Here is a 23429-nt window from a genome sequence, read left to right as displayed (position 1 = left end):
GAAAGCAAATATCTAGACCGGAGAATATGTGGAGGATTTTGAGGAGATGTTTCAAAGAAATTTGTTTGGCGATGTCAACAAATTATAGATGTATAATTACAGCCCTGCAGTTGGCAGGGTTGTAGGATGATTTACTTAAAGAAATGGTGGTACAGGGGGAGCCAGAAATGAAGGAGATATTTCTTGGGGGGCATTATGAAGAAATGCAAAAGGAGGATGCAGAGACAATCCTGAATAATAGTGAGATGGAAAAGAAAATAAATGCACAGAAAGTAAAATAAGGCAAAAGTGGAGTGGTAGAAAAGAAGTCAAAAGAAAATGAAAAACAGAAGTACTTGGTAAGGACTCAAAGTAAAGAAGACAAAGAAATGGACAGGTATGAAGTGTGGGACAATTTAATAGCTGCTTTGGGTGTAAAAGTACATGAGGTAATAGCATTTATTCTTATTAACAAAGAGATGTGGCATTATATTTGAGACTGCTTTTTCGATGAAAACATTTCGTGGAGAATGTGAAAAAGGAAAAGACTGTAACCCATGGAATCTTTGTGATAAAAGCATTTAACAGGTAAAAAAAAACATGTACAATTTCAAACCGAGGTTGAAAGACTTTGAAAGGATATTTCAAAACCTTTTGTAAAAGTACTGGACATTACTGGACATTGCAAAAGTTTATGACAAAAGGGGTTTATGAACTGGTGGCTGGGATTATTATATTGTGTTAAAATAGGAAGAGAAAAAATATGCATATACCAAGCATAAGTATAGAGGAAAATAGGGGTGTCATAAAGGACTGGGGACAAGCCAAAACATGTGTTACTGTGGGAAAAAAAAGGGACATTTGATAAGTAACTATGACAGAAGAAACATTTTATATTTGTGGGGAAATGAGACATGATTAAAAATGTGAATTGAAATGTTACAAATCTAACAAAATTGGACATTTATGGATGGATTGCAAAAATGAAAATAAGAGTAAGAAAAAAGAGAATACATTTTAGAAGTACTAGAAATAGAAAAATAGATGAGAAAAAATAGAGGACACAAGAAGCTCCTGAAATAAGTGATTTAGAAGGCATAAATTGGGAGGTAGTACAAGGGGAAAAAAAGACCTCTGCTGGAAAATGATAAAAGACAGAAAAAAAATTTAAAGGGATAACTACAAAAATGGCAATGGATGAAAAAGAATATATGCAGCTAATGATTGGGTGCTGGTATAATGGTTACGGTGTTTGACTCACCGACACCAGGTATAATGTTCAATTCTTACCTTTAGGAGGGGAAATTGTCTAGGCATAAAATGGCCTATTAAGAAAGCTAGCCTAGTAATTAGCTTTGCACTTATGAAACCATGAGTATAAGGAAATTTAAAATTTTTGAGTACTTTCTGTGAATGATATTGAGAATATAGTAAGAAGAATAGGGATTTTGGAGTGGTGTAATGCATGTGATGTAGCTGTAATTATACTAGACACAAGCATTTTAACAAATGAAAGATTACAAGCAGAGAAACTTTGGGTAGGAAAGATAATCTGAAATTTGGGAAATGAGAGATGTTCTGAAATGGCTCTATTCTGCATAAGTATATTAAATATTAAATGTAACTTTAGCAGCAATGGGAATATTAACCTTTGTATATTTAAAATGGCAAGAACAAGTCTATAGAATTATAACATGCTTATACCAATTGTAAAGAAAGAGAAAGATTATTTCATCAGATTTTAGACTATGTTGCGATTAATATGAATATTATAATTGGAGATTTTAATTGTGACTTAGGCAAGCTTAAAAGAAAGGAAATAATACAAGAAAAATACTAGAAGTTATAAGATGTCTGAAGCTATAACTTTGGAGCAAAATTTCATCGACTTACAAAAGGAGTTTGTATAAAACTGAAATAGATTATTTTATAGTTTCAGAAGGTTTAGTTATAGGGCAAGGGGAGGCAGTTAAAACAGGCTTTTCTGATCATCTTGCAATATTTATTTATTTATTTTACATTTGTTGACCAGGAAATTCTGACTAGATGCATGTCCATTTTCAGTGGAGGCCTAGGGAGAAACGCTCCACAGTAAAATTTTAAGCAAAATATAAGGTGCATACAGAAGCATTCAAATTTACATAGTACCAAACTTAACATTGACTAGTAACATAGCATTGAAGCATAAGATGTAACATATTTACGTAGACTGAACACATCTTTTACAGTTTTAGGTTGAGACATTACATAATGGTGAACACTGTTAGTAGGGGGTTGCATTTTTTGCTTTATACAGTTGACTTGTGAGCAGGTTAGCCACAGTAGGGGGTATAGCAACAAAGAGAGCAAATATTAGACATAGTAGGGAGTATAGTAGTAGAGAAGAGACAGAGATGGGAACTTAGATAACAGGTTAAGTAAGAAAATCAGGAGGAGTAAGAGTAGAGGTGTAAATAGAAAAGTGTAGTGGATAGATAAGAATGTCCTAGCAGTGACATATGGGTATTGACTAAAGGGTTAGAATTAGAGTTGGAACGGGAAGGAAGCTAGAGAAGTTGCATTGTTTTGATGAAGCTGAAGTCAGAGGGAAAGAGTAAGGTGAGAGAGTTGAGGAGTAAGCCAGGTGGGGAACATATGCATATGTGCTTTAGGTGTTCTTTCCGGAGTCTTTTGAGCCTGCTGAGATAATAGTAGTAGGTAGGGTGTTCCAAAATTTTGCCTGTGTAGTTAGGGAAGAGGGGAGTCCCCTGCTGTATTGTTGGTCTTGGTGACCTTTATAAATTTTTTGTCGCTAGAGCAAAGTTGTCTAGTTTTAGCTTGTAATTCTAGTAGATTGTCCATAATCTCCTACTACCGGACAAAACACCAGCTCTGACCAAAGGAAAGTTGAAGATAATTTAGGGGGTTAGAAAATTCAAGCCATCCAAGTTGTTTTAGGGAATGGCAGTGGTGGGCTCAGTAGGGGGCACTGGTAGCAAATTTTGCAGTTTGATTGTAACAGGTGTTGAGTTTGACAGTTTTGGTTTTGGGTACATTGGTGAGAATGGGTGAGGCATAAAATAGTGTGGAAAGTAGGTGAGTTTGAGCAATTGTTATCCTAGCAGCTTGTGTTAGAAATGTTTTATTTTTATATAGACTGCCCAATTTTTTGTGGATATTTTTAATGGTTGAGGTTATCAATGGTCACTCCTAGCAATTTAGTGCGAGTGTCTGGGAAATTGACAGTCCCATCCCTGGATATAATATTAAATGGGCTGGGTATTGTGGTATATTTGTTAGGTGTAGCTAGCAACAGTTTGCTTTTTGGGGGATTTAGTATTAGGTTTTCATTAAGAAACCAGTTTTCAGTGGCATGGAAGGCTTTTTGAGTTACAGAGAGGAGTTTTTGAGAATCATTGGCTGAACAGACAAGTGTTGAGTCATCAGCGTATTATATAACTGTTGCATCTTGACAGATGCTGTGAAGGTTCTTGGCGAAAATGGCTAGAGATAAAGGAAAACGAGGAATACACACATGCGCGCGCACACTCACTCACACACACACACACACACACACGCACACGCACACGCACACGCACACACACACACACACACACACAGACATATATATATATATATATATATATATATATATATATATATATATATATATAGTAGGCAAAGGAATAAAAAGGATAAATGAGAAAGCATGGAATAAAGAAGAAAAGAGGTTAGTAATACAGTTATGGAAAAATCATATTACTATGAGAACATTTTATAAAAATTTGTCTGAATGGTGGATGATATCCTGACAAATCTCCAAAAGAGACTGCTAACTCCAACACCTATTTCATTCAGTCAATAGCCAAACCTTTCAGTTCTAACCTAAAATTCTCCCGTAACAATGTTCCAGATTGCTTGGAACCTCCACCTACAGCCAACTCTGCAAACTCTTTTTTTTTTCCTTAAAGCAGTCCCTACTGCTTACATCAAAACCCTTCTTTCCAAACTAAAACCATGCTCTCTTTCTGTTGACAGTATCCTATCTTACTTTCTTCAGATAGCTGTTCCCTCTGTTGCTTTGCCAGTATCTATTTTAATCAACCGTTCCATCTCTGAAGCTAAAGTACCTGCTATCTGGAAAGGTGGCAATTCCACATGGTTCTCCAGCTATCCCTCTGACCGACAGCAATCAGTAAGATGGCAGTCCTCACTATCGATTCCCCTTCCAGTGAAATTGGGTATTCCCCAAGGATCCATCCTTGGACCACTACTATTCAATATCTTCACCAACTCACTCTACTCCTCTTGTCCACAATACTCATTAGTCCAATATCCAGACAACTCCACAGTTATCACCATTGCTAACTCACCCTCTGAACTTCTAACCGCTACCCAGTCTTCTTTCAACTCTGAAACCTGGCTCACCAATAATGAGTTCATCCTTAATCCCCCCAAAAAACAAACTCTTACTCTTTCTCCCCAAAACTGTTACTCTTATCACATCTACCTTTCAAATAAAATCACTAAATCACACTCTCATAGTTGCTGACTCTAGTACTAAACTCCTTGATGTAACCATTGATGATCAACTAAAATTCGACCTCCATATAAATAACTGTATCAGAAAAACTTATCAAAAAGTAGGACTTCTCCACAGAAAAAAATCTTAACCCCTGAATCTAGAACCACAATCACCCATGCATATCTTTTGCCATACCTATCACAAAATAGCCAGATTTGCTGCACAACAAACCTACAAATCTCACCACTGTATCTCCCTCAAACATCTAAACTGACTCGAACTACTACTCCTATCTCAGCTCCAGATTATACACTCCATTATTTATTCACCATCTTACTGTCCAGCAGTAGGCACCATAATCTCCCACTATGTCCCATCCAGACTACTCAGGAGCTCCACCCAAGACCTTTTACAAATCTACAAGCCTAAGTCCAAAATAGGAGCTATTATATACAGCTACCATCCCCCTATTGCTTGAAACAAACTCCCACAAGAAGTTAGATCACTTTCACATCCTAAAGTTTTCAAACTAGCCACTAAAGAGTACTTAAAAAGTCACTGGATTTGTACCTGTTCTCAGCCTCCTTGAATCTTCATTAAATAACAAACCTAACTTCCTCTGTCTTACCATCATTTCCTCTCCTCTATACCAAAACATTTACAACTTAAGCTAGTCTACTTCATCATTTTTTACCTAACACTATCTCCTTTCCTTTTGCTGCAGTATTCTTCATAACATTTTTATAGATAATTGTAACTGCATATATATATATATATATTTAACTGTTCTACAAGTTTTATTAAGAATGATTATACTGTTAACTGTGCTTGTAACGGTTATATTTTTTGTAATTATGTTTTGGAGCTTTTCTCCCCGGGACTCTGCTGAAAAAAAAGGGCTTTTGCTCAGTCAGACAATCCCGGTTAACAAATGTAAAATAAATAAATAAATATTTAAAGAAAAATATTAACAATGTTTTTTTTTTCAGTGGCAATTTGATATTGGAAAAGTAGAAGAAGAAGAATATAAAGGAACACATAATGATGCACTGGACGATTTAGAATATAATGTTAGTTATTTGACAAATAAAAAGAATTATATGAAAGAAATCAAGAAAAAATACAAGAGTTTTTATATAAGCTATTTTTTTTTTTTTTGCAAGGAAAAAGTATCAATTTACTTAAGCAGATCAGTAAAAGAAGATGGTAGTGTAATGAGAGAATTAAAAAAGTGTAAAAGGAGAAATAGAACCCAGGAAAAAAACTATGAACAGTGTAGTACAATATGTGCAAGAAATGATTAAAGAAAAATGAAGGTAGTGAAAAAGAACATGAAAAGTAAAAACAAACAACAAAAGTTAACAGAAAAAGAGAATAAATAGTTGGAAAAGGTGATTTCTTTAAATGAGCAAGAGGCAGGTAAATATAAATTCAACTGCAGGATCAAATGGAATAGGGTATGAGATCTATAAAAAATGTAAGGGATCGGAAAAAAAATATGTAAAGAATTATGCAATGGAATATTTAAATTTATATTGAAGAAAGAATATAGAAGACAATTAAAAAAATGGAGTCCGATAGTATTGATTAGTAATGATTATAATATCTTTATGAAAATAATACAAAACATATTTGAAACTACAAATGAAAATTATGGAAGATAGTATATATAGTATAAAGGGAAATTGCTTTAAGAATTACTAATGCTAGAGAAACTGTGAGTGATGTTATGAATAGAAAATAAGCAAAATCATAAGCAACCTTAATAAAGCATTTAATGCAACTGGATATTAAATCTTATGGGTAATGAAGTAATATAAGTGAGAAAGTTGGGGAAATTATGCATGTCAGAGTTTAGTAATAATAAAGTAAAAATACTTGTAACTAGCTTGTTAAGCTATTTTAGCCTAGAGGTACATATGAAGAGTGTTGTAATGCAGGGATGTCCAGTTAGGTGTATACGCTTTGCATTAGTTATGAATGTGATAGTTTGTGAAATATATATCCCGCCTCCGTCATTTTGTAATTTAACACCTGAAGGGTTAAGAATTCCAGTTTTGCTAACATATGCAGATCTCATTATACTAATTGCATAAAACAAAATTTGGATAAAAAGTAATAATTTTTACAAATGAGTGTCTAGAGGTGGTAGTGATGGCTTTAAATAAAGAGAAATATAAAGGTTTAGGTGATGTATTAAAGATAGCAGGTATATATTTTACAATGAATTAAATTTCTGTGTTAGGTATTTGGGAATAAAGATGTAAATATAATTGAATGGGAAAAACAATTGAAGTAAAACAAACCTGTCCTTTCTGGAGAACATATAAAATTATCATTCAGAAAAAAGGCTTATTTGATAAATTCAGTATTGATGGGAACAATAGCATACTTAGCAAGTATATTTATATTTCCAACAGTATTTGAAAAGGAATTATTGCAGATATTTTTTCATCTATGTGGGGTTCTAGGAGTTTTGTGCATAATTAAAGAGGAATAAGGTTTAGGGTAATAAACCCAGTGGTATGTGCTGTATCATTAAATTTGTACACAGTGTTAAATGGGATAAATGAAAAAGATGAGAGATTAGTAGTAAAATTGTATAAATATCAGTGTTAAAATTTGGGGTATGGTAAAAAAGAGTAAAAGGTTTATAAATGAAATAAAATATTACCAAGAAAAAAAAAACATATTTTGTGTAAAATAAAAATTAACAATATAGAAAAAAAAATAGAAAAGTATGGTATAAAAATGTAATGATAAAACATTAGTTTGTAAAACTATGGGAAAATTTAACAGATGACAAAAAATAAAGCTGTGAAAATTAAGAAGCAAATGATGTAATCAGAAAGTAGAATGTCAAGATTTTTTGTGGACTGTTAATAGATAAATTGCCAATAAAAGGAGATGTGCCATACAAAAAGAAAAATGATAGAATATGTTTATGTTGTCAAAAAGAACAACTATGGAATGGAATGTAAAAAATTATAAGGAAAGCTGTGTAAAGATTATTTTTGAAGATATAAAAGAAGTGGAGAAAATAAATGTGGATATGATGCAATATGGATATTATAAGAATAGAAGTAAAGAATATGTTAAAATTATAGATAAGTTATTTTATGTTTAATGGGTTACATGGAATGAAAGAATAAATGAAATTATGTTTAACATAAATGGATTTTAGCAACAATGAGTAAAATCAGATGGTGGTTATGGAAAAAAGTGGGGGTTTAATAGAGATGAAAATTTAGTATGACTGTAAATGAAATTATGAATACGTGTATTCGTTTATGTATATATATGTAAATAGTTTGTAAATAATTTTTCTTTTTGTATATAAATAAAGGACTCCTCGTTTGTGGTTAACATTAGTGCCGGGATGTTACCAGAAGAGAAAATATGGTGGAGAGAGAGGGATGGAGGACCATGCAGAGTGTAATACAAAAAAGGAGTTGGTTTTTGAGTCTGAGAGGATTTGAAATAAATGTAGAACATGTGGATGTTACAAATAGTACAGAAAATGGATTACTGCCCTTGCAAGTTACTTGTGTAGAAGAAGGTGGTTTAGATAATAAAACGCTGATTCGCACATTTGAGGAGGGAGAACTGGCTGATGAGGTTGCTGTGTCCATGGTTGAAGATCATTGAAGGGCATTTTATTGTGTTACAGGAGTTGTGCTGCCAGAATGATGACAGGAATTTAACAGTAGTTTGAGATTTGGATTTATCTAATCAAAACAACCAGGGTAATTATGCTGAGAAAGCTGAAATAAACAGTATTAGTACTGATGTAAGAAAGACATATGCTGATGCAGCTATGTCTGTAAGTAGAAAATAAATTGATATTGTTAATAGTTTGTCTTATGTTAAACAACAGTCATACAAATTAAATCTGAAAAAGGAGATATTGACAGAGATTTTTTTTTGTGGGGTGAAGTTTTTTTCCCCATTAGGGGTTTGAAACCTTGATGATCAAGCATTTATTCATATAGGACAAGAAACCATTTGTGAAATTACTTTTGAAATATTTCAGTTAGTTGAAAAAAATCTTTATTACTATGAGGAAAATCTTTCTGCACTCTTTGTAATATCTTTTTGGTTAAAGATGCTAATATATTTTTAAGTGAAAAATATGATGCTATTTCATGACTTTTGAAATAACTGAGGGAAATTAAAGGATTTTTTTACACTAGATGTAAACAAGTAAATGAGATAAAATGTTATGGTAAAAGAGGTTTATGGAATGCTGCATGGGTTATTGAAGTGCTTTTGGAATGCAAAGAGGGTAATATTTGTTATTTGCCTAATATTTCTATAAATGGAAATAATGTATGTTAAGATACCCGAGTCTACCCAAAGCATGCTTTTTTGTGCATCTGATAGTAGTTTGATAGATGAGTGTGATAAGAGAAAATATTACCATGTGGGGAATAGGACATGCAGCTATTCATTATAAAAAGCTATGTAGAAAGTGTGGTGCTGCTGATCATTTATTGTTTAATTTTGAGTCAGTTTATGAAATTGAAAATGTGCAAAGTAAATAAATAAATAAATAAACCAGTAAGTGAAGTAAATGACTGTGATGGGGTTAGTGTTATATGAACATGTTGAATAAAAGAGAGGATGATGGGATGAATTACTGCATAATGTTGATGTCTAAAGCCAGTTTGATGTATTAAGCACAGATGATGAGATAATGTTAGAAGAAACTGAAGAGATTGACAAAAGGATCAATTGCTAAAAGAGTACATAAAAGAAAGAGAAAGCTTTCCAAAAGAAAATTGTTAAAAAGAGAAAGGGATAGTTTTAAAGTGCTTTTTTTAAATGTTAATTTGTTCAAGGATAAAAATGGACTAGGAGTGCTTAAATGGTATCAAAACAGTCTTGCAATGTTATTTATTGTTTTGCAGGATATAAGGAAGTTATTTAGTGAGAGAAGAAATAATACTAAAATTATATGGGGAAAAGAGGTTAGAGTTTTGGGGATGATGTGAGTTCTGTCATAGTTTGTCTTGTTAAAATGAGCACATTAATTTGGGGTTTTTTATTGTTATTCCAAGAATATGTGTGGTGTGTGATATGGGAAATGAGAGCGTTTGGAGATTTAATAGAGGTATGTGCATATACCTCTATATGCAAGAAAAGAGAAGAATTGTGATAGAATTATATAAACTGGTTTCCCTCATAAGTAATAAAACGTATTTGACATAGAACTGTTTTTCCTTCACAGCAACAGAGGTTTGGTAATCACAGTAACAGTGTGATATTTTTAGAAATTGCATGTGGCATAGCATCTGCAAGTGCAGAAAAGAAATTTGCATTGGCTTAACCAAATGAGCATGTGTGGAACAAAATGTAGTTGAATGTACACATATATTCAAGTGTAAAGGGAACTGGCTAACACAGCTTGAAAAGTTAGACTATCCTATCAATGATAGGATATTTCGGCCTGCTGAGAACTGGTTTTCTGTGGATTGAGATAAGGATGCAGAGAAAGAAGGCTTCAATACAAAAAAGAATGCTTTCATCAAGGACAAAGTTTTGGAACTGTAAAAGTGGTTGTAAAGGTGGACATTTCTGTAGTCTGAATCAGCTGAGGAAATGCAGTGTATCTGACAGTAATCTGACAGTAGTGGTTGGCTTGCTTCAATAAATCTGTCAGTAATTGTACAGCTTGTCTGTGTAACATGTTGATATTTTCAGTTTAACAAATTGAAAAAATGAATATAATTATGGTAGCAGATTTTAATTGGTAGCATAAGAAAGTCTTATGGGACATCTAGGGAATATATTGGAATATGTAAGCTACTGATTAAACAAGGACAGTTGCAGTTAGATAAAATAAGATATTTTATATATGCTAGAAGTAAATTTAATATTGAGATTATTTTATTTTTTTCTGAAGGTTTGACTGAAGAAGAACATGATAAATATGCAGTTTATTTTCAGATCATTATGCTATGTGTTCAGTAATATCTAGTGATGAAGTATATATTAAGGAAGGCAAAGGTTTTCAAGTATTTAGCAGAAGATTTAGAAAATGAGGCAGGATTTAAGATTGTGATAAATTATGGGAGGAACATTATTCAATTATACCTTTTAATGAATCTATAGATCAGTGGTCATTAGTGTATAAAGAAAAGTATTGTGAAGAACATTTAAGAATGGAGAATGTATTTTGGAAAAATAAAATGAGATGTATGAAATTATTACAAGATTTTTAACAATGTTTAGATAATGATGCCATATCTAATATGCTGGAGAAAAAAGGAAAATATGGGGAAAATATAGTAAGAAATAAAATGTTATCAGACAGAATTTTGTTGTTCAGGGTAAGACAGAAGTCTTTCATTTTTAGAGAAAGGTATTAAAAGATAATAGTAGGATGACATGTATTAAATCAGAGAGTGGAGAAGAGAAGTTTGAATTAAAGGACATTTTGGTGATTGCTACAAAACAGGTGCTGAAATTATATAAAGAATTTATTGGAAAAAGACTAGATGAGATATTGAAAAAAAATAACCAAGATAATCCTGTAGTGAAAAACAGACATAAAAGAAATGGATGATAATTTGGAGGCTGTGAAGAAGTCAAGAATGCCTGGAACTGATGGTCTGAGTTATGATTTTTATAAGAAAATGGGTGAAAAGAAATATTTTTGCTCAAATTTTAAATTATTGGTAACAGAATGGTATAATGATAGAAGATATGTGAAGCTGTTATTACGTTTATTTATAAGAGAAATTAAAGAGGAGATATAAGAAACTGGAAACCTTTGACTTTGAATAATGCAGATTATAAATTCTTTATGAATGTTGCCCAAAGGAGAATGGGCAAGATTGTAAAAATATTTAGATGGTGGTATATATGGTATGTGAGGAAAAGAGACAAAGGAAATGATTATTGTGAAAGATGTACTAAGCACTATATTTTAAATGAAGTGAAGCAAAAATTATAGTTTGTGATACTGAGAAAGAAAAACAAGTACTTTTTATGATTCAAATGGGAATAGAAAAGTTAAAATTAGTTAAATATGTATGTTATTCATACCACAGAGTATTGATTAATGGGTGGTTTAGGGATGAAGTTAAGGTTATGAGAGGTGTTAAGGGATCCTTTGAGTGGAGTTTTATTTTGGTAGCAATGAATGTTGTAATAACGAAGGCAAAAGAAAATGTGAATGAGTGTGTAGTTCAGATATGTTATGAGGTTAAAGTTCCTCTTTATATGGCTTATGCTGGTGATTTAGCAGTTATTGCTAATGGTAGAGGATGGATAAAAGAGGCTATGGCAAACACTGAGGATTGAATTAGGTATGTGGCTTTGAAGATTAATATAATTAAAAGGAATGGTTTTGGTGATATTAAAATGTCTATTTCTCAAAAGTTGAAATTAAAGTGTCAAATTTAAAATTTGGCAGAATGGATATAATTTGTAATATATGGAAAGATATTTTGGAGAAATTAAGAATTTGCTTTTTGTCTGGAAAATGTTGATTTATTCGTTAGGAAAAATATATTTGATTTGTTCTTATGTGTTAGATAAGATTGTTTATGTAGAAAATGTTTATCCTTTCCTTGTTCATTAAGAGCAAGAATAATTATTAATTACTTTTGTTTTATATGGGATTCTAGATTAAATCCTGGGAAGAGAGGGGTTTTGTATTGTGAAAAGAAAGATGGTGGGCTTGGATTGATCTTATTGTGTATATGGATTCATTAAATTTATTTTAGATCCTTTAAAGTGTATTGTTAGATGTTAACATTGCATCGTGGTATTTGGTGAGTTAATAGCCACAATTCATCTTGCTATAGTCAAAACTAATTAATTTGGGCTGCCTTTTTTCAATAAAAAGCTTTATAAACTTTTTACTGAAACAATGGTCCAAATAAATTTAGTTTTCCTTGATGAAGTCATGTAAGGCAGTGGTCCACAGAGTTTAATGGATGCATCTCTGTGCATGTACAGCATGCATCCATTAAACTCTATGAACGCATTTCGCATTTTTCCATGAGGTGATGTCACTGAGATTAAAGATCACTTAATCTTCAGTGGCATTAGTGCAAGGAAAAAGAATTTCACAAGAAGTATTTCTCCTTAAAGAAAATATGAAGTTCACTGATGGCTAAAAAGTCTGATTGGCACTTAAGCACTACATAATTTGGTGCAAAAGGTAAATCATGCAAATGTGAGAATACACTTTTTTAAAAAAAAAAATAAAGTAAATGAAATGAATAATGTAGCTACAAATTTAAATTAAAAAAGGAAAAGTGGTTTGATGAAAAATGGGATTATTTGATTAAAATATGAAAAATTAAGTATAATGAATGTTTTAAGTGCAAGAAAAATAGTATAAGAATATTATGAATAAATTCTATTATGTAAGAGTCTGGGTAGATAAAAATGAAATTATTAAGAAGTTGAGAAGGGATAGAAGGGAAAGATTTATGGATGATTTAGAAATGCTTGGTTTGTTTATGGAGACTGATTCAAAAATTATCTTTCAAAGCAGAAATGATAAATGAACAAGAATGTGATAGATTATGTAGAGTATATAATACTGAAGAACTGTGAAACGTCTTTAATTGAATGTCAAAGAGCTAAAGGTATGTGGAAGTTATGTTTCAGATCATTTAATTTTTACAAAATATTAATATGGACATTATTTATGATTATTATGGAATTGTGTGTGTTATAAAACTGATTTAGTAAATTATGTTCATTTTACTTAATTCTGGAGTTTATTGAAGATGAAATGGCAGGAATTGTGATATAATCATATTTGGGATGCTTCTGTTGTATTTAAGATCAAGAAGTAGTTATTAAAAAGGGTGGGGGTGAATGAGAAAAAATAATAAATTACTTTTTATTTATTTTTTAATGTAACATACTTTTATGATTTTTTATATCTGTAATGAAGTTTTAAAGATAAGATGTATAAATAAAGTCTCCTACTCTTTTTGATAGGTGCTGTGGGATATGTTACATCCACCTGAGCTACCACAAACTCAAGCAGATGGGACCTCAGTTTAATGACTCATCTGAAGGACAGCACATTCAGGAGTGCACCCCCCATACTGCACTGTAGTGTCAGTAATCGATCTTCTGGGTGTCTGAATAGAACCCATAGCCTTCTGCAGGATAGGCGTGTGCAAAATGTTGTCACTGACACAGCTAATATGTAAAACATCTAAAGGTACCTAAAACGTACTCCCAAACAAATGACATCTAGAAAGTCACCAAATACTACAACATAATCTATGTAATTGTTTTTTTTTTTGTTTTTTTTTTTTTGCAGCAGAGCGTGACCCCCCCCTGCACTCCCCAGTCTCTAAATATACTAATCTGATTTACACAAATTCAGAGAAAAATGTAATGAAAACATTAAGCTTGACTGCGACTGAAAATCAAAGCAAAACATATATGATATTATGATTAGTACATATATTGTAATGTAGTGTGATGGAACCACTGAGAGTCTCTGGTAGGTGGTACAGATTGACATAGTAGGATCACTAGGTACACTAAATAATTCAGACTAGGTGGAATAGCTTAAGGTTTATAGTTGGGTTTTTAGCTGTAGCATTAGGGATTATGGAGAGCAGGATTTATTTGGGACTGGGTCCCTATAAGAGAATTTACCTGCGGTTTAGATGAATTAGCAGCACCTTGAGTTAAGAACCTGTTTAAAGCAGGTCACTGACACTATGGCAGAAGTCAGTGGAAATCATTGGAATGCAGTGGAGTTTCCAGTGTTTGCCATTCCAGGGAGTTTGGATGGGTTTCTTGAGGTGAAAGACACCCCAAGGTCAGGGTAGGCCTCAATGAGAAGTGGAGTTTTTATTTGTGTTGCATAGTTGCCAATGACAGTCCTGGTAATTGTATTAAGAAACCTTATATTTGTGGAATGAACAGTGTGCCAGAGATATTGTTTTGTTCATTCAGTTGCTGAGCCACATATTCTGTAAAGGTGGTGTTAAATGTTTGTATCTTTTTATATTGGACAGTCCACATGTGAGCAGTTATGTCCTGCAAAATAGCACGAAAAATAGCAAATGTTCTGAAATTTTCAGACAAGAATTATTTTATTTCTTCTAATTATTGCATAGTAACTCTTCTGTGTCTGAAACAACTTACTATGATACAAAACAATATTGACATCTCAAAGTCTACAAAAGAGAGCTTGCATTTTAATAAAAAGTGAACTCCATTTCTCTGCACCAGACGTAGATATGCGTGCATATTCAATAAACCTACATGGGAAGCTGAAACTGTGCGCGCATCATGGCATGATGCGCACATGATAGCGCACAGTTAGAGGCTTGACATGCTGTGTAGATTCAAGCAAACATGGTAAACATCGTGGCATGCTAATTACAGCATAAACAGCTGAATTGTGTACTAATTAATCAATCAAAGATGTAGGAGATATTCAACAAGCTATAAAGCAACTTTATAGACTCAGTGATGGTTTTCCCTGTGAACTCAGTGATGGTTTTCCCTGTGAATTCCAAAACCTATTTGAATATAGCCATGAGAACTAGGCTACATGGAAAGATTTAGAGGCTGCTGTTGCCCTTATTCATGTGAATGTGCTACAGGCCCATGTCTATGCTGATGCTGCTGATAGATCACAGCCAGCAAGGAGAAGGGTTTTTAGACCCCATTTAACTTTTCATAATCCACGTGAGGTAGAAATTATAGAGCACTAGAGGGTGGATCAACCTCTGTCATCCTCAACTGAGAGCAAGAGCAAACTGAGGGGAATCAATACCAGTGGAGACCAAGACATGTGTCACACTTAGAATTTTAGCTATAAACCTTCCAGAGATCAACAGGGGACATGATGGGACCAGCATCAGCATCCAGGATCCTCCATTAATTGCTGAATGCTATGCTGCACCATGCCGGTAGATGCATGTAGTTTCCCTGTACATCTGAGGACAGTACTAGAACTATTCAGAAGTTCTAGCCTGTAGCACACTACCCGGAAGTGCTGGGTGCCATAGACTGTACACATATAGAAAACAAAGCACCACCTGGGGAATAAGGAGGGGTGTACATAAATAGGGCTACCCCTCTGTTAACTGCTAGGTCATGTGTAATGCTAAGGTAATTATCCTGAATGTCTGTTCTGGCAACCCAAGCAGTTATCATGACTTGCAGCATATCTGGCACAACTGCCAACTGTATGAGATGTTTACTGGGGGCTGCAGGTTATGCACTGGAATACTGGTTGATGACACCCATCAAAAATGCACACACAATAACTGAAGAACGCTATAATGAGACACACACACGCAAACAAGAAATATCATAGAGCGTGTGTTTGGGCTGCTGAAGTCATGGTTCCAGTGCCTAGATACATATGGGGGAGCCCTGCAGTACAATTCCCTTATATGTGCTGAAATATTCACCGTCTGTGCCATGCTCCACCATATTATCCTGAAAAACAGCTTCAGCAGGAACTGCAAGGGGAAGGGCCAAACATCCCACCACCACTGGCAAGGCAACCATAGCCACATGCAGGTGAGGTGTCATAGAGGGAACCAGCAGCTGCTGTGGGTGTAGGCAGATGTAAATGTGCACAGTATGGCCTTGCATTGGCGAGGAGGCAATGGTTGGCACACACACTCACCACCAAAGGGACTAAAACCTTCATCCTATTCACATACATACAGTAATGTTGATGCCAGGCAACACTCACAACCTTTACCTACCCATGTAATGACTGTGTACTGCTAGCATCAGTCGGGCCTGAACTAAAACTCTTGCAGCTGCTGGATTTCCAAGGTAAGTGTTGAACCTGAAATACAAAAAAAAGTCTGAGAATACAAATGAATGGCATATCCTTACATACTGTTACTCTGTAATGTAAGTAAATATAAGGTGGGTGGTTTTTAGAGCAATTGCAATTATCAAGATGTGACCGCACTGACTTATGTGAAAAGATGTGTTCTCTATCAACTAATAGGCCTTGCATCTTAAATATACAGATTTTCAGTCTCCACTGTCAGATGCATTGCTGCTACCCGAATGTGATTTATGTGGTATGCGGCTTAGTGCAAACATGGGAAACAGATAAATACAGTAAATGTCATGTAATGTACTTTTCTGATAACCAGTGCATAAACTACACCAGTGAATCACATGTGTAGCACATTTGCTAAACGCGGTGATCTACACAGTATGTCCTGTCTGTAGATCACGGTTCAAGTCCCACATTTGTCTTTTAAGGATGAAACCTAAGAAACAGTGTCATATAAATAAAACAAGTTTAGCTTTGCTTCTCACATTTGATTGTTCCTTACTGTCGCACAAACCTGGATAATGGCCCACACATGAAGTAGACAGAATGCCTGCAGATTGGATGCAGACGTTCTCGATTTCAAAAAGGATGCATTGTTGCATTTTTTGCTTTCCATTGTGCAAACCCACTAAGCGGCATTGCACTGCGGATAGCAACCTTCTCCAACACCTGCAGGTCTAGATCATCTGCAGAGAGAAAGCAGACAGTAGACAATTTCAAAATGGAAACATTGTATCCTCAATGGTTTGCCACAACGCAAACACACTAAGTGGCACTGTGAGGCAGTTAACCAGAATTTAATAATGAATATGAAAATATCCAACTGTTTTTCCAACTATTCCTACAGGGCTGTAGTATAGATTATCCTGGGTTCTAATACAACAATTTCCAAAATTTTTACTGCTGTTCCATTTTACTTTATATTAAAATTTACATAAAAATATTACACACTCCAGGTTGTACACTCAGTTTAATAAACATAAAACATTTTAAACATAATTAGAAATAACAATATGTATGTATAGCAGTGGCGCTAATATGAATTATTTGTGTGACTGAGGGTATACTATTATGTTTCTGTAATTATAAGTGAGTTCTCTGGCCTTGGATGGCCTTCAGATTTCAATAATACTCATACACATGTGAATGTATAAACCAGGACCTTGTTAGGTCACACACAGACACGGTTAACCCCTCAGTCTGTCATATGTATTTATATGTAATTCATGAGTATGTCTGAGAAGTACTTCTGTGGTAAGGATGAAAAATCACCGCTGTGGAAGGAGATGTATTATTTATTATGCATAGGTTTGAATCCCACGTTGTAAAAAGTAATTTTATCAATGTGAAAAGCCACACAAAAATGTATCGGGTCATAAAATTTATACCCTAGTTCATGTCTACAAAGTGAAATCACCCAACAGTTACAGCAGCAAACAACCCTCAAATTAATGTCAAGTGTCAGATTAACCTTCCAATTTCAAAAACTGTTTTCCTCTTTGTTTGGCACTGTTGCTCTTGTCTTTAACATCGCTCAAACATGGTTGGCATCATTGTTCGGGTTTGCGCACTACCAGTATAAACAATAACCTGAACTGACTGGAAATCATTCTTTCTTACTGCTTTCCTCCCTACTCAGACATATCTGGTGTTAGAATGGAGGGTGCCCAGATTATTGCACAGAGGTGGGGTGTTGAGGAGTCCAGAGTCTTCTTGGGCTCTTTGTAAAGCGCCACAGCCAAAGGCTGTTGCAGAGGGACAATACTGGCTCCCAGTACATCTGAGGCATGGAATTGTCTGGCCAAAGCTGTCTCCAGTGCAACTGGCCTTCCATGCACTGAAGAACAGTGTAGGCATCAGTTTAATGACCTGAAAAGGTTCAAGAGGGATACACTTAACCAGTGGCTGGATGAGTTCAGGACTGCCGACATCCCACAGTTGTGTAAGTATACTGATAAATAGAATTTATAGTAGATAGAAAACTGCAAATAAGCAAGACCAGTATGCATAATGTCCTTCTGTTGTTCTCTTCTCTTTATTCCAGTGCCAGCCAAGAGATTATGGCGAATAGAGATGCCCATGCTTAGCATCTAGAGACTGAGGGAAGCAAGGGGTATGTATGCAGCACAACATAACTATTATTTTAGCTAAAGTATTGATTTTCTGTACAGTTGTAGGAGAGTAAGAATGCATATCCTAACTGTAAAAGCATGCATGCATGCTTCATTCTGTAGCACAAGCCATCTGTAGGAGTCAAGTGTAATACTGTAGTCAGAAGCTGTGGGTTCAGATACCACAAGTAACAAATATATAGTTAAATCCTTTAAAATGTTACACATAATTTAATTTCAACAAGTGGCATAAATGCCATGATGTTAATCTGTAGAATTGGACAAATTATGTGTACAATATATGCACATTGCAAGGATTACTTTGAACAGTCCTTACTTATAGTTTGTAGTTGTTAAGAAGTATACTTAAATGTAAAAGTAGGGATAAAATACTTTATTATTGTGATAGTGCATTGTATGTCATATATGATATTAATTATATCTCTTTTTTTTTTACCCCTGTCTCTCTCTTCCTATGTGTTGTCAAAACCTTTTCATGTCATCCATCTGTGACAACTCACAAAATGTTTACAGGACAGGGAGGTAGGTCAACCCCCATTGCTTAGCCTTCCCCCGCTCCACCGGCTCCTGCACTTTTGTCCAGCACATCTGGAACCAAACCAGGCAGTATTGCCTCTGCTGCCCATGCATTACCTAGGCCCTCCACATCAGCTAGTACTACCCAGGCAGCTGGTGTTGTGATACCCTCCGGGAGCAGTGGTGGAGGTGGTGATTTTTATCAACCACAAGGAGATGCCAGGATTGGTGTGTAGGGTCGTGCACAGCACCATTGGTGCACTCCTATGCCAGATGGAGAGGCTGCTCTTCGATTATGGCCTGTAAGAGAAGAAGTCAAGCACTGCAACAGGCAGCAAAGTAAGGGGACAGTGATGACAGTCCTGCAGGTGAGGAGTAGATTCTAACTATCCCCATGTTTGACGGGCATGGGCATCCTTTGTCCCCTCCCTAACTTCAATCATGTTGCTCCCAACCTATGTCCCTTACTGTCCCTTTGTCTTGCTTGTCTTGTTTGTTTGCATCCGCTTTCTCACCTACCCTACTTACCTGACCCAGAAATGCCTACATCTCTTGCACAATATTCCTCTCTCCTACATCTCTTGCACAATATTCCTCTCTTACTGAAGTTTATTTATTATTTCATTTTACATTTGTTGACCGGGATAGTCCAACGGGATATATGTCCATTTTCAGAGCAGGCCCGGGGAGAGAAGCTCCATACAGATGAACACAAGACAAAAAAGAACAAGATAGTACAAGTTACAATACAAAACACTGATACAAATTGACATATTACACATTATCAATCTCAAGACAAGTCAAGATGAAAACTTTTCAAATATATATATAATTCACTTCCTAGTTCCTGTTCCGGCACTAAACAATTCCTATACATTTATACATCAATTACTGGATCTTTGCAATTTTACATACATGGAGAGGAACTAGTCCTTACTTATTCAGACTTCAAAAGTTAAAAAAAAAAAAAAACTCTCACAAAAAAAAAATATTGTCTTCTACATAGCTCTCTGCATCATACAAATGTCTTCTTGACACACCTGATTCGGTCCAGTTGGATAATACAACACGATTGCATTGTTGACACCCCCCTTTTGTTGAGATGACAGTCCAAATTCAGCTAATATTCTTATTTTGCACTGCTGAAGAAGTAGATAGCTATGGTTCTTTCCTACCTCCATCCTGCACATTCATAATTTGCATTTCCTTTGTTCTTTCCCCTGCATGTCTCCCTATTTCACCACTTTTCCGATCTACCCCATTTTAATACCTTTAATCTGATAAAAAAATAGAATTGCGCCAAAATACACACAAGTAAAAAAAAAAAAAAAAAAAAAAGGCAACGGAGCCCTTCACTTTTTGTCCTCTGTGTTTGGCAGTTTGCATCGCACATCAGTGCTGAGCGACGGTGAATGGCTCTTCATTGGTTCAAAGATTCAAAGAAACTTTATTGTCATTTAGGAAACACAAGTGCTACCTAAACAAAATTTCAGTTGTCAGCTCTTTTACAAAAGAAAATGAACAGAAAAAGACAGACATGATAGATATTAAAGAATAAACAATAACTATAGTACAAAAGTAAATATCTAAGTAGTTGACGTACATACTTGGACACTACTTATATACACTGGCAACACTGACTTTTGTGGACAATGATGCAGTTAATTCCACGCAATGCCACTTAAAAATGCTGTGCTAAGTTAACACACAGGGAATGTAGAATAAAGAATTATTTCTTTACACATTTAAAACTATTAGATACACCTGGATTCAAACCTTACATCATCTGGGCTACAAAAGAAATCTGTCAGTGCATTTACACCTGCTGCCTCAGAGTCAGCTAGACAGTAGGTGTGTTCCTTACACTCAGTACTATACACATTGCTGACTGCCACACCTTTCTGCTTAACATGTTTGCATAGGGGTAAGCAAACCAATAGTACTGTGTATATCGCATGCGCACTTTGCCATTGATCGCTCTGAGTTGCGCTATGGAAAGTGCACAATAGCATCTATTACTTGTGTTTACTGTCCATTTAGTCTTAATCCCATGAAAGTACATTCAAAAACGCAAACAAAGGGAAGGAAAGAATACATACTGACGCAGTAACCACGTGTTACCGGCACCCATGCACTTGAATCTTGGTCTCTCAGTACTTGTTCACAAATATATCAACTGCACTACAGAAATAAATAAAACATTTTATTATGTACCATGGACATCTTTATACTGACAATACACATTCAGGTTTTCCAGTACTTGTAGTAATGTGGACATCTGTTTGCAAATAATTTGTAAAGCTGTTTATGTAAGGTATACCTGCACATTGGAAAAACAACAGCAAATTCTACACTTTCCACACTCATCAATCTGGTAACATGCAGTTCTTTAATATCTTGACAGTTGTACATGGATAGCTTTCCATTTCATTCCGGCCTCCCAATATCTTCTCTCAAACATCCAGTGATGATGTCATCCACTATGAATTGTCCTGCAGGCTTGTAAAAGCCATACTTGTGCCATGGCACTTATGTTAAGTACTGAGTTCTCTAGTCTATATACTTAGATAGTGGTTCTAATTTTACTACATTCAGCTGGAAAGTGTGTATGTGTCTATCTGTCTAGTCAGAAGAGGATAACTGTGTATCCTACAGTCATCATTACAATCCCATGGAGTATCAATATTTTGACAGTTGTACATATCCACACATCCATTTCATTCAGGCCTCCCAACATCTTTTGTCAAACATCCAGTGATGATGTTATACACTATAAATTGTCCTGCAGCCTTGTAAAAGTCAGACTTGTACCATGGCACTTGCATTAAGTATCGAGTTCTCTAGTCTGTGTACTTGGATAGTGTTTTTTTCTCAGCGTGGTGAACTGGTATGCATATGTGTGTGTTTGTGCACTTGCTTGACATTGGAGAGAGCATTTTACACCACTAAGTCAGGCACTGCTATTACGATCTTCTCACCAGACCCTGCTAATGTCATCAGTTATAAAGTGTTGTCCAACACTCTCCAGGTCAGACTTTTGCTGTGCCTCTTGCATTAAATACTCCAGTTTTTAGTTGGTGTACTTAGGTAGGTGAGGGTTCTGTTCTCACTACAGTCAGCTGGTGTGTCTATGTGTATATTTGTGCACTTGCTTGACATTAGGAGAGCATTTTACACTAGCATGTGGGACACTGCTCATACCATCTTCTCTTCACCGGACACTGCTGATGTCATCACTTATAAAGTGTTGTCTAATACTCTCCAAATCAGACTTGTGCCATGGTGTTTGTGTTAAATACCGAGTTCTCTAGTTGGTATACTTCGTCAGGTAGGGGTTCTCTTCTCACTGCAGTTAACTGGTGTGTGTGTGTGTGTGTGTGTGTGTGTGTGTGTGTGTGTGTGTGTGTGTGTGTGTGTGTGTGTGTGTGTGTGTGTGTGTCTTCACTTGATTGACATTCAAGAGACCATTTTACACTAGCATATTGGGCACTGCTACTACCATCTTCTTCTCACCAGACTCTGCTGTTGTCGTCAGATACAAAGTGTTGTCCAGCACTATAAAAGCCAGACTTTTGTTGTGGCTGTTGCGTTAAGTACTGTGCTTTGTAAATAGTGATGTAGGGGTTCTGTTCTCACTGTAGTCAACAGTGTGTGCATTCAACAATCAGTATGGTGACAATGTTCGAATGATATGCAAGTCCACACCTATGTCAAACTCTCCTCTGAGCATCTTGTTGTAGCATATAATGATGATGTCATCCTGTATAACATGTACTGTGACAGTACTGAAGACAATCCTGGGCAGTAAAATTAACTACTGTGTTTGCAAGCTATTTTACCCATACACATAGGTGTTCTAATCTGACAACAGGCAACTTTGTGTCAATACATATAACTATGACCTTTGAGACAGTTTTACACAGGGATGTGACTCCAAATCCATGCTCTACACTCCTCCTAACATGTTCTCCTCAGCATACAATGATGCCATCATACTCCAGTGCATAAGTTACAGTTAGACATATGTGGTGATGCTACTGTAGCACCACATGGTATTCATATTCTGTACCTGCACAGGTGTAATGTTCACATCAGGCCCAGTCTACTGCTTTGTGTGTTTGGCTGGTGGTACTTTACGGTCACTGTATGAATACCTCTTCATTTCAGTACCACTTGGGGTATTTTTTATGTAGCACCATGCATCCTCCTTTTACCTCTCGCCACATGACATCCTTCATGCAGAGGAGTTGAGGATGTCCTCATGTAAAATATGCATTCACACATCATGAAGCAGAGTCCTTCCATAAGTCTCTGCAAGCCATCTCCAGACCACTGCATGTGTGATTAGTAATTCTGTCAAGATGTGATGCTCATGTCCCATATGGACAGTGGGTAGGATATAATGCAATCCAACAAATATACACATATGCACAATAGTCTTACTGTCTTCCATAATATAGATACAGTAGAAAGTCTATTATCCGAAACG

General features: G+C 35.3%; 1 protein-coding gene across 3 annotated transcripts in view; it reads left to right on the top strand.

Moving 5' to 3' along the window:
- RNF13 (ring finger protein 13) overlaps positions 1-23429 on the top strand; it is a 1555558-nt gene that overhangs the window by 64619 nt on the left and 1467510 nt on the right. The gene's annotated exons all lie outside the window — the stretch shown is intronic.

Source organism: Protopterus annectens, chromosome 4.part1 (genome assembly GCF_019279795.1).
Source record: "Protopterus annectens isolate FY-2018-M chromosome 4.part1, PAN1.0, whole genome shotgun sequence".
Classification (NCBI taxonomy): domain Eukaryota; kingdom Metazoa; phylum Chordata; order Ceratodontiformes; family Protopteridae; genus Protopterus; species Protopterus annectens.
Note: the sequence above shows the minus strand (reverse complement) of the source record. Positions and strands in the feature narration are given on the sequence as shown.